Raw genomic sequence first — 17528 nt, 5'->3', positions numbered from 1 at the left:
CCATGCCTGATCCAAGCAGTTGCTGCCTTGGCACAAATTAGGAAAAGGCACCCTTCCTCAAGATGCTTTCCTTCCATTTGTTGGAAAATTCTTATGCTATGCTGCTTTGATTAGAGCAAGACACTTCACTGACATCTGCCAGGAATGTGTCATAATAAAAATACAAACGTGTGGTGCTTACGCCATGACTGCAGTGCCCTGTGCAGTACACAAGCTGCACAACCATATGCTGTTGTTCCGGGTGCCATCGCCTATTATAAGCATGTGTCATCTATCTAGAGCCTTGGCAACCTTAAACTTACTTTCATGCCTCACTATATATACTTCTCCCAAAAGAGCGGGCATTCCAACTACCATGGGAAATCACGATTTTGTTTACTTTGAACTGAAATAAAGAATCCCACTCTTGGACTGATCTATAATTGGAATTTCCTCAACCATAACAGAGGAAATAATAACACCCATGGAACAGGGATGTTATGATCATTAAATGAGACAACACTTCAAAGTACTGAGCACAGTGCCTGACAGATAATGAGGTCTCCATTGATGCTTGTTTCTTCTCCCTTCTCTGCATAACATAACATAGTGCACCAGCCCACATCAAGCTTCTGTACTGAAAAGCAATAGGGATCAGGTGTGGTGGCTCACTCCTGTAATCCCAACACTTTGGGAGGCCAAGGTAGGTTGATTACTTGAGGTCAGGAGTTCGAGACCAGCCTGGCCAACGTGGTGAAATCCATCTCTACTAAAAATACAAAAATTAGCTGGACATGGTGGCATGTGCCTGTAATCCCAGCTACCCAGGAAGCTGAGGCCGGAGAATCGCTTGAACCTGGGAGGTAGAGATTGCAGTGAGCTGGGATCACACCACTGCACTCCAGCCTGGGTGACAAGAGCGACACTCCATATCAAAACACAAAAGAAGGCCGGGCGCAGTGGCTCATGCCTGTAATCCCAGCACTTTGGGAGGCCTAGGCGGGCGGATCATGAGGTCAGGAGATCAAGACCATCCTGGCTAACACGGTGAAACCCCGTCTTTACTAAAAATACAAAAAATTAGCCTGGCGTGGTGGTGGGTGCCTGTAGTCCCAGCTACTCAGGAGGCTGAGGCAGGAGAATGGCGTGAACCTGGGAGGCAGAGCTTGCAGTGAGCTGAGATTGCGCCACTGCACTCCAGCCTGAGCAACAAAGCGAGACTCCGTCTCAAAAATAAAATAAAATAAAATAAAACAAAAAAAAGAAAAGAAAAGCAATAGGATTATTCTTGTGAAAGTACTCTTAGATACATAGCCCTGCCTTTCTAGTTGTCGGATGATGGAAAGGTTTTTTACTTGCCTTACTTAAGTGAAGCCAAATTCAAATCTCATACACCCTCTGTAGACAAGCAGCGTGTGTTTTCCCTTCACAAGTTATATTGCAAGAAGCAGTTTATAACTTCTATTTGTGAAAGAACCAATTTGTAAATGTAATATGATGCTTTAAAAATCTATATCAAAGACATATTTTTCCTTGAAAAATATTTGCATGTTTGTATTAGTCTGTTCTTACACTGCTATGAAGAAATACCTGAGACTGAGTAATACATAAAGAAGAGTTTTAATTGGCTCACAGTTCCACAGGCTATACAGGAGGCATGACTGAGGAGGCCTCAGGAAACTTACAATCATGGCAGAGGGTGAATGGGAAGCAGCCATGTCTTACATGGCCAGAGTGGGAGGAAGAGGGTGAAGGGCCAGGTGCTACACAGTTTTAAACAACCAGCTCTCATGAGAACTCCCTCACTGTCATGAGAACAGCAAGGGGAAAATCCACCCCATGATCCAATCACCCACCAGGTTCCTCCACCAACACTGGGGATTACATTTCAACATGAGATTTGATCGGGTACACAGAGCCAAACCATATCAATGTTGTATCTTCCTAGATGGGAATTTTAGGCCAGCATGGTGACTCACATCTGTAATCCCAGCACTTTGGGAGACTGAGGCAGGTGGATTGCTTGAGCCTAGGAGTTCAAGACCAGTCTAGGCAACATGGCAAAACCCTGTCTCTACAAAAAAATACAAAAATTAGCCCAGCATGGTGGTCTGGAAAAAACAGAGAGAGAGAGAGAGAGAGAGAGAGATTGTATATATTCAGTTAACTGTATTGTGACTTACATTTGGCTACAGTTCAGTAAATTCAGGACATAAATTCAGAGGGGTTATTTAAATGTTGACACTGCCATTTATAAAAATACACATTGTAGCCAGGCACGGTAGCTCATGTCTGTAATCCCAGCACTTTGGGAGACCAAGGCAGGTGGATCACTCGAGGCCAGGAGTTCGAGACCACCCTGGGCAACATGGAGAAATCCCATCTCTACCTAAATACACAACATTAGCTGGGTGTGGTGGTGCACACCTGTGGTCCCAGCTACTCAGGAGGCTGAGGCAGGAGGATATCTTGAGCCCAGGAGACAGAAGTTGCAGTGGGCTGAGACAAGGCAACAGAGAGAGACTTTGTCTCAAAAAAAAATGTATGTTATTCACCCAAATTATTCTTTCGGTGCCCTCTATTGCCTCAGTAAGGGAAACTGCTCTGTTGACGTTCCCAAGGGAGGCCCGTTACTTCTATTCCCCAGTCACACACTGAACGCCTCTATGTAAAGGAGTCAGTTAGTGTCTCTGGAGAAGATAACGTGTGAGATATCAACGGGAATTGAAGAGAAAGAAACTAGTTTAAGGAGAGAAATGGGCCGAGAAGGTACCCTGGAAGGCAGCATTCCTTTTGGGATGCATCACAAATAAAAGGTTTGAGACAGCAATGAGCTGTATATGTCTGAAGGAGATGAGGATGCCAGCTGGAACAAAACATTTCTGTAGGGAAGGGTTGGACAGTCATGGAATGACCTAGATTGTCAGGCTGGGAAATTTGGACCAGATCCTAAAATCAATAGGAGTTACTGAAGATTTTTTTTTTTTTAGCTTGTCAGGAAAATGGTATTTTAGGATGATTAATCTGATAGGGGGGAAAAAAAGACTATTTCAAAGTCAAATAATTAAAATTATTATTTTAGTTTTTACAATGATAGTGAAAAGAGGACCTTTAGAATAAGCCTTCTTAAGAAAAAAATAGACATAAAACTATCGAAGCGACAAGTACTTATCAACAGTGGAAGGGGGGTCAACTTGAAATCACTGCACAATGTTTCATATCAATTTTACTTGACATAACTCTTCATTATTTGGGGTGGGGGGTCCCAAATCTTTGTTTCATAATCAGTGATGTTCAGTTGTCAGTTTTCACTAATTTAGAATAATTACTTAATATCTACATCAAGCCTACATCTCCTATTTCTCCACTTCGAATTTTTAAAACTACTGCAGTTTTTTGTTTGTTTGTTTTGTTCCTTTGCAGTGGTTTAGAACAAAAGGCAGCACTGGTAATAGCCCCTGATGAGGTTCATCTTCTTAACTGTAACAGTGAGGCAATTCAGGGGCAGACAGAGTGTCCCCCAGAGCTATGCATGGCACAGGACACGCTCAGGCTCCGTGCCCACTCTGACAATGCACGGTGCTTGGAGAAGCTTCTTCCCCAATGGGGAGATAGGCAGGTCCTCACTCCCAGAGCCATAGCTCAGGCCAACACTTGAATCTGAAAGGTTTGAAACATTAATGGGGCTGGTAGAAACCAGAAAGAAAAGCTGACATCTCAAATATATATGTAGTTTCCTCTCCTGCAAAAAAAAAAATAGAGACTAGGATATATATTTGGGGCAGATTGTTCTGGAAAACAAATGAAAAAAAGTTAATTTTAGATATGAAAATAAGCACCATATGAGAAAATCTGTTTTCATGTTATTGCTCCAAACATCTAAATTGTTCCATGTTAAGTAATAGTAACAGAGAACACGCAATACACATCTTCCTGTATTATTGTATGCGGTCCTTACAATAGACATCATGGGATAGATGTTATTATTCCCATTGTATAGGTGAGAAAACTGAGGCTAGAGCAATTATTTCAATTGCTCAAATTTAGATGATGAATAAATGGCAGAGCTGGGAGTCAAACTGGTCTTCCTCATGTCAAAGTCAAAACCCTTCACTGCCATTCTAAATCCTTCAGATTAGGGTATTGTTTAACAGAAATTGTTTTGTTTTTTGTTTTTGAGACAGGGTCTTGCTCGTCACCCAGGCTGGAGTGCAGTGGTGTGATCTCAACTCACTGCAACCTCCACCTCCCAGGTTCAAGTGATTCTCCTGCCTCAGCCTCCTGAGTAGCTGGGACTACAAGTATGTGCCACCACAGCCGGCTAATTTTTAAATTTTTTAGTAGAGATGGGGTTTCACCATGTTGGCCAGGCTGGTCTCGAACTCCTGGCCTCAGGTGATCCACCCACCTCGGCTTCCCAAAGTGCTGGGATTACAGGTGTGAGCCACCACGCCTAGCCAGAAAATTTTTAGAGAATTTACTTAGACTGCATTATATCTGTAAGCTATGACTTGTTTTTGTAGACGCGTGCGTGTGTGTGTGTGTGTGTGTTTAGCTGTATAGATACTCACAGAAGATAAAAACCTGCTTTTCTGAGGAACCTTGGAAAGACATTAGATGCATTTTGTACCACTTTGGGGCCATGTGAGAAAATGAGTCACAGATCCAGGGACGTGACAAACATTCCATTTATATAAGGAGCCCTGCACTCCAGGACTTGCAATCAACTTAGCAGGCACTTGACCATGGCAAGGAGAAGTGGGAATAAGAGATCAAGTACAGGTGGAGATTGTGTGTTGCTGAAACAGATTGGATATTACTATCCGTATAAAACCTAGATGTCTTTGTGGTTCCTGCCCTGAAGAAGTAGTATTAAAATAAACATTAGATCAGAGGTTGTCAAGTTCAAGTTATTAACATTTGTCCTGTTTTCTAAAAAAAAAAAAAAATATATATATATATATATATGCTTATGACTCTTGAAGGATCAGAAGATTTGCACAAAAGTCATTGAAAAACCCTCTCTCCCCACCTGAAAAACCACTCTCCATAGAAAGGCAGCCAACGCGGTGGCTCAAGCCTGTAATCCCAGCACTTTGGGAGGCCGAGACGGGCGGATCACGAGGTCAGGAGATCGAGACCATCCTGGCTAACACGGTGAAACCCCGCCTCTACTAAAAAATACAAAAAACTAGCCGGGCAAGGTGGCGGGCGCCTGTAGTCCCAGCTACTCGGGAGGCTGAGGCAGGAGAATGGCGTAAACCCGGGAGGCGGAGCTTGCCGTGAGCTGAGATCCGGCCACTGCACTCCAGCCTGGGCGACAGAGCGAGACTCCGTCTCAAAAAAAAAAAAAAAAAAAAAAAAAAAGAAAGGCAGCCAGGCCCCAACCTCTCTCTGTTACTTTTGGCTCTCATTGACACCCTGCTCTTGTGGGTCTTGTCTCTCCTTGCCACTGTCTCTTTCCTTTGATTTCTACTGTTTGGCCTTTCCCAGGGGTAAAACTCAGTCCTTCCCGGAGCACAGCCACACTCTGTCACTTCTCCAGTTTCTCCAAGCCCAGATCCTGCACCACAGAAACCCACGAACCAAGCTGAAGAAGACAAAATTTCATTTAGCAGATGTGTGAGGGGAAAGCTAGGAGCACTCACATGTTGATATGATTTTATTTGTGTTAAATTATTGATAAGACCTGGTGAGATTGGGGTTGCTCAGTTCTGTACATCATCTCAAAGTCACCTTCTGCCTCCATTGTTTCATTAAGAAGTCCCCTGTAGTTCCAGCACTCTGGGAGGTCAAGACAGGCAGATTGCTTGAGCCGGGAGTCCGAGACCAGCCTGGGAAACATAATAAGACCCATCTCTACAAAAAAGAAAAATAAATCTGCTGGGCTTGGTGGTGTACACCTGTGGTCCTAGCTACTTGAGCGGTTAAGGTAGGAGGATCAATTGAGTCCAGGAGTTGGAGGCTGCAATGACCTCAGATCGCACCATTGTACTCTAGCGTAGGCAACAGAGTGAGACTCTGTCTCAGAAAAAAAAAAAAAAGAAAGAAAGAAATCCCAGCCAAAATTGGGCTTTGTTTTCCCCAGTATGCAAGTTCTAAGCTTAGGAAAAAATTGCTGCTCTAACAATTGTGAAATGGGTTAGGCACAGTGGCTCAAACCTGTAATCCCAGTACTTGGGGAGGCTTAGGGGAAGGGATTGCTTGAGGCCAGGAGTTCTAGACCAGCCTGGGCAACATAACAAGACCCTGTTGCTACAAAAAAAAAAAAAAGAGAGAGAGAGAGTGTCATGAAATGACTGGGAGACAATGAATGAAGTTCAGTCTCCAGTCCTGGAGCCACATTGATGGAGCTTGATGGCTTGGATGCAGGGTGACTGAATATGGTATGATATGCCACCTCTTTAAGCCCTGCTGTCCTCTTTGCAAAATTGGGATGCAGGCATTCATTAGATATTATTAAATATCTACTATGTGCCATACACATTTTGGGTTCTAGGGATACACAATGAACAAAACAGTGAAAGTATCCGCCTTCATAACCATATATCCTAGTGAGATGATAATAGCCATATTCACCTCTTAAGTTATTATGAGGACTAAAATGAGATAATAACAATAGCTGTGATGATCTGAATGTCTACTGCCAAAATTCATAGGTTGAAATCTTAACCCCCAAGTTGATAACATTAGGAGGTAGGGTCTTTGGGGCTGTGACCAGGTCATGAAGCTTCTGAAGGGGACTAGTACTGTACTGAAAGAGGCCCCAGAAAGCTCCCTGGTCCCTCTGCCATGTGAGGACACAGAGAGAAGACACCGTCTATGAACCAGGCAACAGGCCCTCCCCAGACACCAAATCTGCTAGCGCCTTGATCTTGGACTTCCCAGTCTCTAAAACTGCAAGAAAGAAATTTCTGTAATCTGGATGCTACCCAGGCTATGGTGTTTTGTTATAGAAGCTCAAACAGACTAAGACAATAGCAAACGCAGATAGTATGATTATTATGTACCAGGAATAGTTCTAAGTACTTGGCACATATTTTCACTCAAGGGTTCTTTAATTTTTCTGCACTACAGGCGCTTCTGGCAATTTAGCGGAGCCTCTCCACTCCTTCTCAGAATAAGAATTCTATATGCACAAAATAGAACATATAGGATAACAAAATATACTGAGACAGCTGCCAAAAGAATAAAAAGTAATACGGTAATAAAGATGCTTCTTTTTAAATACATTTAATAATGAGAACTGGAGATAGGTTTAACAATACCACGACTTTGAAAAACTGATGGGCACAGATGTAATTAATTTTTCCCATTCAAGTTCCCAAGTATCCAGAACCCTACCCACTGGTTTATACATCGCAGAGTGAATCTAATCCTCTCTATAAATCCTAGGAGATCGGTTATTAGCCCCTTTTTAACAGATGAAGAAACTGAGGCACAGAGAGGTTAGTTGACTTGCCTAAGTCTATAAGTGATAGAACTGAGATCTGAACCAATAGGCCAGTTCCAAAGCCTGTGTTCACGGCTCACTGAAGCCTGGACCTCCCCGATTCAAGTGATCCTCCCACCTCAGCCTCTCAAGTGGCTGGGACTACAGACATGCCACTTTACCTGGCTAATTTTAATATATTTTGTAGGGATGGAGGTCCCACTATATTGCCCAGGCTGGTCTTGAACTCCTGAGCTCAAGTGATCCTCCTGCCTTGGCCTCCCAAAGTTCTGGGATTACAGGTGTGAGCTACTGTGCCAGCTGCCTGTGTTCTTAACCACTGTACAGTATGTGGCTTAGCACAGAGCTTGCCTCATGGTCAGAGTCAATAACATTAGCTAGTAGTTGAAAGTAGTATTGTAATAAGTAGTAGAAGCATTTGTAATAAAAGATATCTAGGGAATAAGGAATGACTTGTAATAATATTAAGAACATTTTTGGCCAGGTGCGGTGGCTCATGCCTGTAATCTCAGCACTTTAGAAGGCAGAGGCAGGAGGACCACTTGAGGACAGGAGTTTGAGACCAACCAGGGCAACATAGTAATACCCCATTTCACTCGTTTTCTTTCTTTCTTTTTTTTTTTTTTGAGACCAAGTCTTGCTCTGTTGCCCAAGCTGGAGTGCAGTGGCATGATCTCAGCTCGCTGCAACATCTGTCTCCCCAGTTCACCCAGTTCAAGGGATTCTCCTGCCTCAACTTCCCAAATAGCTGGGATTACAGGCATGCGCCACCATACCCGGCTAATTTTTGTATTTTTAGTAGAGACGGGGTTTTCCCATGCTGGCCACACTAGTCTCAAACTCCTGGCCTCAAATGATCCACCTGACTCAGCCTCCCAAAGTGCTGGGATTACAGGCATGAGCCACCGCGCCCGGCCGCAAGACCACATTTCTACAAAAAATTTAAAAATTGGCCAGGCATGGTGGTGAACACCTGTAGTCCCAGCTACTCTGGAGCCTGAAGTGGGAGGATTGCTTCAGCTCAGGAGTTCAAGGCTGCTATGATCATACTATGGTATGTGCTATGGTCATACCACTTCACTCCAGCCAGGGTGAGAGAATGAGACCTCATCTCAAAAAAAAAAAAAAAAAAAAAAGAAAAGAAAAAAGAAAAAGAAATCATTAAAGAGAAAAATCTGGCTGCAGCAATTAAGTTAACTTTATAGGACACAGCATAGCCCATTCTTCTCCATCTCCAGGCATATACAAGCTCACTGCTTTCTGTATGTGGTTACCCTATTCTGGAGCTGCACACCAAAGATTTGGGGTAGATGTGACAATGCAGAGAAATGTTTTTCAGTTGTGAAAATCTCTTATTTTTATGTATATAATCCCATATCAATTATTGGGGCTTTTCTGTACTTCCAGGAGGCACTGTCACCAAAAGACCTTTAGGAAATCAATCAGTGTGGCAGAATACAAAGACCACTGTTCGTCTTGCAGAGAAGGGCTGGTACAAATGAAAGCAGCTGCTGTTCCTCCTTGCTGCCAATTGTAAACGTGAGAAGTCAGAGGTGTGGGTACAACATCGATCCTTCAGGCACTCTATAAATATTAATTGAAGGAAGGTGTTGATAAGGCAAAGAAACTTATACTTCTACAAATGGTGACAGTCAATGCTCCAGGCTCAATTTTAAAAAGGAAAAGACAAACAAAGGAGTCCAGATCATTAGAAGGACTTTCTTGGCAGTGCTAAGTTACAGCCATCAGCAGAGCAAGCCCTGGCTAAGGCTAATGTCACATGGTAAGATGATTTATTCTTTCCCCTAAGTCAGCCTTGAAAATACATTTTTAAAATTGCCTGTCCACCGCATAGTTTTACTGTGACAAGGCACTCGGCTCCTTAACATTCACCTGGCACAATGCTCTCAACAGCAAAGCCAAGTGGCAGAAAGTGCTGGGCCACATTGCCAGGGTACATGCCAGTCGGTTCACCAGAGAGTTTGCGAACCCCAGCTCCCGGGCTCTGTCTGCCACACTGACATTCTATTAAATCCCATAGACCAGAAAAAGCTTCAATGCTTAGATGCAAGAAAGAGCTGAAGTGTTAGTGGCCACTAAGCCCAGGACTCAGCCATGACTAGGAACGGTATCAATGACCAGGGAAGGATATGGTGAGGCCAAGATGCCAGCAGAGTCTGGACACATTCCTCCCCAGGTCACCAGCATTTACTTGGGAAAGTAAAGCACATGTGACCAGCTGCAGCGAAAAACACCAACGTGAACCTTCAAAGGGAAACCAGATGGCTCTAAGCCAGGGGTAAAAATAGCTCAGAATCCAGCAAAGTCCAAACTAGGAGCTGGGAAGTCTTAGATCCTCTCAGGTTTTGATTTCAACTTGTCAAAGAGGTAAAAAAAAAAAAAAAAAAAAGTCTTACCTAAACTGTGAGAAGCTGTTTTGGAAAGAGATATTAAAAATGTAAATATTAACCCTTCTACCTAGCTCATTGCAAATTCATTGGACTGTCATTAGCAAAAGAATTGAAAAAAAAATTGCAGCTAGAAAAAAAAAAAGAATTCATATTTCTTCTTATCTGACCATAAAAAGAAAAACTGGCAAACCAGCTTAGAAAGTTGATAAAGAACTTCTTCAATTCGTGGACTAATAGGAAGAGCTGGATAAAGAGAGAAATAACAACCTTTGATTTTTTTTTAACAGTTTTTAAAGACCCAAATATATGGATTTATCTGAGTTCTAATTTATTTATTTATTTATTTTACAGAAGCTGTTTAATCTAGGTCTTATTTTTCCAGTGAGGTTTCTATTTTTAACCAATGGGGATGAATCATACTGAGACCATCTAGGGACATGTTTAGAACATGAATTTTCAAGTCAAGAACCAAGTGAAATTTTTATTCCCAGATCAGGGCCTGGCTGCTCAGCACACTAGCAGCTATTGTCCCTGACATTATATTCGTGAGTGTGCACTGATTGTATCATTCAGAACAGAGGTGATTGGAAGAATTCCATGGACCAGAAAGAGCTCAGATAATAACTCCTTACAAGATAAGAGGAAATAAATGGCATTTGACTTGGGGTTCCCTCAGTCCCTGACCTGTTGAACAAGAAAATGCTTTTGTATCTTTCAGTTGTTGAAATTGATGCAGGCTTCTGTCTCCATCCAATCAGCAAAGACGTTTTTGTCCTCATGTACAGTGTTGTTCTGTGCTGAGAACCATGAATGCTTTTCTTATTTGACTCAAACTTCTAGTGCTTCATTAATATAATACAGTCTTGATGCTTGGCTAATAAAAATATCTCAGCTCAGTCAGATTTAATTTTGATTTTTTTAAGAAAAAAATAAGTAAAATCAAATCTAATGACAACTGACTTTTACCTACATGCAAAGGTTCAATGTTCAAATTCGCTCCTTAAAAAGTATAGAATAACTGTTTTTTGAGGTCTAATTCATAGTTTTTAAATTTTGAATCTCTTGAAATTGAACATTAACTCTAGTATTCCCTCTTTTTCAGTAGGACAGAATTTTAAATACAGCAAGGATGAGATTAATAAGCTGTAGTGAAATAAGCCCTAGTAGAGTTTAAGTTTATAAGCCCTAGTTAAGTTTGTAAGTTTAAGTTATGAGCTCTGGTAGAATTCTTAGCTTTTTCTCTCTGGGTGTCAAGAGCTTACTCATAGTTCAGAGGGAGGAAAAAAGAGGTTCTGTCTTGAGACTTTTCCTTAACTAGCAAGCACTTTTTTTTTTTTTTTGACTAAGAGTTTATTTACATTCCAAATAGAGTAGAAAGGCTTATGTGCTCTTCTGTTACATTGGAAAGATACTATACCAAAATTATAACTATATCGATTCATGTTTTCTTCTAATACCTTTTAGTTATATTTCAGCGTTTACATTTTCTGCAGAGCTGGCACAGATTTTGGTATAAAAAGTATACATCCAGCTTTGTTTAATGTCTTTCTATTTGTCCAAATACCATGTGACACTGATGTGAAATACTTTCATTATATACTAAATTTTTCTACGTACTGTCCTCACTATACCATTACCATGTCTCTTTCTTTTTACTGCCCCACTGTTTTAACCATTATAGCTTTTATGTTGCCACACTGTTTTACCATTGTGGTATATTGTAACACATTTCACTTTTATTGTGCTACATAGTAAAATGTATTATAAAGGTACTGATATTTTCCATTCTTTTCTAAAATTGCCCTGGCTACTTCTTGAACCTCTTAATGACCTGTAAACTTATCTATCAAGTCTCCTTAACCCCCTCCTTGCCTTCAATTGATTGGAATATCTTTTGATTTATTGGTTAATTTAGATAGTATCAATATTTCAAAACATTGCTTGCTCTAAAGCATTAAAATACTCAACATTTCTAGCATATTACCTTATTAATTCCCACGGATTTTACGTTTCTGGTTTGTTGTTGTAACTTAGGGAATGCTGTCTCTCTTACTTGGTATTTTCATTTTATATTCTGAGCTTGGAAAAGTATCGATTTTTACATGTTACCTTAAAAACCACTACTTTACTAATACTTTTCTAACAGTTTTTCAGCTGAGAAACTTTCCTAATGGATAATGCAAAATTGAGTCTCATTTGTAGTTTAAATTAAATGATCAAAATGTAGAATCTGAAGTGAGGATTTCCAGTAACTGAGGATATGCACATTTATATAAATCTGATTAACTTTAACAGCTTTATAGATTTTAACCTTGTCCAACAAGAACAATATAAATATAAAGGCTTGGGGTCTAATCCCAGCTCATTGACTAAAATGCTCTAATGATAAATACCTTTCTCCCTTCTCTTTATTGTGCGTTTTCACATTTGTGCAGTGAAAAGAGTGATACTTCTCCTTTTCTCCCTACTTTGAGGTGAAATAAGGATAAATGAGACAATTTGGTTAGGTGCTGTTAATAGCTTCCTAATAGGTACCACGTAGCATCTACCAAACAAACCTGCCAATACTCACTAACAAGAATACTACTTGCAGAGCTTTTATGTTGGTAATAGTGGAGCACCTTGTATCATGCTGAGCTTCCTTTCAACAACAACTATAAATGCTGAAATAGTTTTTGAAAATGATTTGAAGGCACTGGAGGGTGACTAAAATCAGGTCAAAATTGAACTGTGCAATGGCACACACCTGTAATTCCAGCTGCTTGGGAGACTGAAGGAGAAGGATAGCTTGAGCCCAGGAGTTGGGAAGATAAGAAATTCAAAAATGTCTACAATAGGCTCAAATAGTTCAAATAGTGCACTGTGATCACACCTGCGAATAGCTACTGTGCTCTGACCTGCGCAACTTAGCAAGATCTCATCTTTAAACAGAAAAGAATTTTTTTTTTAAATTTTTAGACTTTTTTTAAAAAGCAGGAAGAAATGAGGTAAAAGCTTCATTTACGTGGCTTTTCCTCTAAGAGCACTCTTTGGCCCATGCAATATGGGTTGGCTAGAACTCAGGAAGAAAGCCATAGTCTTATTGAATTACTGGGGGATCAAGGATAAAATATGGGGTTGCTTTTCTTGTTTTTTGGTTTTGATTTTGTTTTTTTAAGATGGGATCTTGCTCTGTCACGCAGGCTGGAGTGCAGTGGTGCAATTATAACTCACTGTAAAATTGGACTTCTGGACTCAAATGATTCACTTACCTCAGCCTCCCAAGTAGCTGGGACTACAGGTGCACACCACTACGCCTGGTTAATTTTTTAGAATTGTTTTTTGTAGAGATGGGAGTCTCACTATGTTGCCCAGACTAGTCTCAATCCCCTAGCCTCAAGTAATCCTCCTGCCTCAGCCTCCCAAAATGCTGGTATTACAGGTGTTAGCCACAGCACCTGTCCTCATCCATCTTGTTATTCTTTAACACAGTACCCTATTCATTTTGTTGCATGAGGACAATTTGAAATTATGTGTGTCATACTTGTTTATTTACCATCTACCCCACTAGAATATAAATTAAATGGGCTGGGCACGGTGGCTCACGCCTGTAATCCCAGCACTTTCGGAGGCCGAGACAGGCGGATGATGAGGTCAGGAGATCCTGGTTAACATGGTGAAACCCCGTCTCTACTGAAAAAAACAATACAAAAAAAATTAGCCAGGCGTGGTGGCGGGCGCCTGTAGTCCCAGCTACTCGGGAGGCTGAGGCAGGAGAATGGCCTGAACCTGGGACGTGAAGCTTGCAGTGAGCTGAGATCGCGCCACTGCACTCCAGCCTGGGTGACAGAGCAAGACTCCGTCTCAAAAAAAAAAAAAAAATTAAATTAAATGAGGGCAGAGTCCTATCTACTTTGTTTGCTGTTTACCTAGCTAGGGATCTAGCATCTAGCAGGTACTCAACATATATTTGATGAGTTAATGAAAAAAGGGAAAAATGCTCAGAGTCCATTTAGGCATTCTCTGGCTTCCCATCTCAGTGGCTACTCATTAAGTGGGCCCTGCCTTCAATTAACTTCCTTCTTCTCTTCCTTTCTACACTAACTTCACTGAGGGGAGGAGGCTCAAGAAAGTTAGAAGGGTAAGTTCCTAATGTCAAATGCAGGGGAAGGTCTTAGAAACTATTTTAAATAATTATAAGTACGAATTATGATATGAATTGTAAGGCAAGAAACCGCATATGCAATATGATAGTACAATATTTAACCCTAATTGTTGGTCTCTCTCATAATTGACACAGTCACCCTGTGATGAAAGTTATAACACAAGCTAAAGCAGATATTTTTAAAAAGTAATTTTCAATTTGTAGGGTTTCTTAAAAATATTATTATTAATTTTTTTTCAAGACAGAGTCTCGCTGTCACCCAGGCTGGAGTGCAGTCACACAATCTCGGCTCACTGCAACCTCTGCCTCCAGGGTTCAAGCGATTCTTCTGCTTCAGTTTCCTGAGTAGCTGGGATTACAGGTGCAAACCACCACACCCAGCTAATTTTTGTATTTTTAGTAGAGATGGGATTTCACCATATTGGCCAGGCTGGTCTTGAACTCCTGGCCTCAAGTGTTTCAGCCGCCTCGGCCTCCCAAAGTGCTGGGATTACAAGCATGAACCATCTTGCCTGGCCTAAAAAATATTATCTTTAGATAGAAATGGGAACAATTTGTATCCCTACATTTCATCTCCTTGGTATTGCTGAGGTCACAGGCACTAATTCCAGGTTTTAGACGTTTAGAAAGTGCATGTTCTGCCATCTATAAGGGAATATAAAGCTACTGACTCATGGGTAATTGAACAAGCATTTGCTTTGTTTATTCAGCTGTGGTACTGGTGTGGGTTATTCCTTCAACCACAGTTCTTGAGCTCCTTTCCTAGCCACCAGAAGAAATTGGAGAGTTTTTTTTTCTTACAAAAAGCTGCAAATCTTCATTTCGTTAACACCACGTTTTAAGCAACTTAGATAATGTTTGAGACACGTACATTGCCAGTTTGTCAAATGCATGCGTGTGTGTGTTTAATAAATTGCAAGCAGCTAATCTTGAGTACAATATGTCCATTTCCCATCCATTTCTCTAAGTGCTGTCCTAACTATATTCCCCTCTTACTTATGATGTAACTTAAAGTTGGAAAGATATCATTTAAAATTTTCAAAGCATGGGAGTTTTAAAGTTACTATTTTACTGTCAAATAGCAACTTTAAACACAGTTTATACACATTTTATTATCCAAATAGTGCAATGGCATGAATTAGAATATAAGTAGTATAAACCTGTTAGAAATCAGTATAGCTAGAAAACATTATCATAGTATTGTGCATGTGTATAAAATCAACAGGTTTTGAGTACTTAAATTGTAGCACTTACTCTTCAATATGTTATTACATTTAACTCTGAAACAACTCTGTAAGGGAAGTTATTATTTGCCCCCCATTTTTTGAGATAGGATCTCACTCTGTTATCCAGGCTGGAGTGCAGTGGCACACTCATAGCTCACTGCAGCCTTGAATTCCTGGGCTCAAGCAATCCTCCCACCTCAGCCTTCTAAGTAGCTTGGACCACAAGCACGTGCCACCACGCCTGGCTAATTCTTTTATTTTTAGATAGAGACGGAGACCCACTATGTTGTCCAGGTTGGTCACAAACTCCCAACCTCAAGCAATCCTCCCACCCCAGCTTCCCAGAGTGCTGGGATTACAGGCATGAGCCACTATGCCTGGCCCTATTTGCCTTGTACAGAGGAAACCATGTCAAGTGTCCAACAACTGATACACACATCCAAGATTTGAATCCATTCATGTCTGGGTACACAGGCTATGCTTATAGCATTGTGAGAATTCTACTTAATTTACCTAATGTGTTAAAATTTCAATATTCTGGAATACACTATTCTAAATCTTTTTGTTGTTGTTGTTGTTGTTTGTTTGTTGTTTTTGAGATGGAGTTTCACTCTGTTGCCCAGGCTGGAGTGCAATGGCATGATCTCAGCTCACTGCAACCTCTGCCTCCCAGGTTCAAGCGATTCTCCTGCCCCAGCCTCTGAGGAGTAGCTGAGATTGCAGGCACCTGCCACCACACCCAGCTAATTTTTGTATTTTCAGTAGAGACAGGGTTTTGCCATTTGGCCAGGATGGTCTTGAACTCCTGACCTAAGGTGATCCACCCATCTCGGCCTCCCAAAGTGTTAGGATTACAGGCGTGAGCCACTGCGCCTGGCCACTATTCTGATTCTTGAGTTCTGCAATTATACTATCCTGTTTAGCACACATCATAAATTTTCAGTTGAAGTAAATCACTCAGAAGTAACAGGAAAAGGTTACATGTAGGTCTCAGATGTTCCGTTATGCAACACTTACACATTTGTGAAACTACAACAAGCAGGAAATACTGCAACTAAAGTTTGGTGCAAATTTGGCAGCACAGATAATTACAGTCTAATTTTCTACAATGTAACTTTTTCAAGTATTTTCCAGGAAACGGTTTCCATTTGAAAAGAGATACATGTAGCCACATTTCCCAGAGAGACACATGTAAAGTAGGTGGAATTAATTTTTTTTAATCTATCTAGAAACAAAGGAAAAGCAGAGGTTTCCTCCCAAACATCCAAACCCAGATGTAGATGAAAAATTTGGGCGGAGAAATTTTTGTGTGGGCTGCACAGTGGAGACATAATAGTAGCCAAGGGGTCCGGGTGCGGTGACTCATGCCTATAATCCCAACACTTTGGGAGGCCAAGGCGGGCGGATCACTTGATATCAGGAGTTCGAGATCAGCCTGGCCAACATAGTGAAACCCTATCTCTACTAAAACAAAAAATACAAAAAAATTAGCCAAGCATTGTATCACATGCCTGTAGTCCCAGCTACTTGGGAGGCTGAGGCAGGAGAATCTCTTGAACCCAGGAGGCGGAGGTTACAGTGAGCCGAGATCATGCCACTGCACTCCAGTCTGGGTGACAGAGTGAGACCCTGTCTAAAAAAAGACAAAAAAAAATAGTGGCCGAGTCATCAAGGAGGTGAGATGAAGGAGGAAATGAAAGAGGAAAAATTCCTAAAACAAAGTTTTAGAACAATCAAAAGAGCGGAATGAGAGTAATCATTTTAATTCAAGATGCTATACATAAGAATAACATGATCTAGACAAAACAAGAGAGAACATGACAGTCGACCCCCTATCACCACGAAATACTCAACTGTTAACCACAACAGTTGCATCCAGGATGAGACGATGGTTACGGTGTCTGAGTGAAGCTACTGTTTTGCTTCTTTCTTTGGTTGCCAAGCAACCTGTTGACCTCAATGTTCTTGTGTTTATACTCAAGTCAATGTGCTTGACGTTTATTTGTCCTGATATAAATAATTGTGTGCCTTAGTAGAGATACAAATTTACAAGGGTTAAAATGCTGGGTAGAATTTGAATATTAACACTTTCCCTTTAGGAACACCTGTTTCTCCCAGTCTTTTTTTCTCTTTGTGAATACAATTGTTTTGTTTACACAGTTAAGACCCGGGTGATGGGAAATATTTTAAGCTAAAGAAAGAGTGGGATCAGGAAGACAGACTGATCCCATATATTTTCTTTCTCTCCCTTCCAAAATCCAATTGAAATGAGATAAAATATATTCTAAAATCATATTACTTACCTATTGTTGTGT

The 17528-nt window shown here is 41.0% G+C and overlaps 1 protein-coding gene across 1 annotated transcript in view; it reads right to left on the bottom strand.

Annotated features, from left to right (window-relative positions):
* The window catches only part of MPP7 (membrane palmitoylated protein 7), a 292930-nt gene extending 275796 nt beyond the window's left edge, over window positions 1–17134 (bottom strand). Inside the window, exon 1 of the mRNA XM_025396590.1 lies at window positions 17068–17134. The gene's annotated coding sequence lies outside the window, so the exon portion shown is untranslated. The remainder of the gene's footprint in view (window positions 1–17067) is intronic.
* Window positions 17135–17528: the final 394 nt, after the last annotated feature.

The sequence above is a fragment of the Theropithecus gelada genome, chromosome 9 (assembly GCF_003255815.1).
Source record: "Theropithecus gelada isolate Dixy chromosome 9, Tgel_1.0, whole genome shotgun sequence".
Lineage (NCBI taxonomy): Eukaryota > Metazoa > Chordata > Mammalia > Primates > Cercopithecidae > Theropithecus > Theropithecus gelada.
Note: the sequence above shows the minus strand (reverse complement) of the source record. Positions and strands in the feature narration are given on the sequence as shown.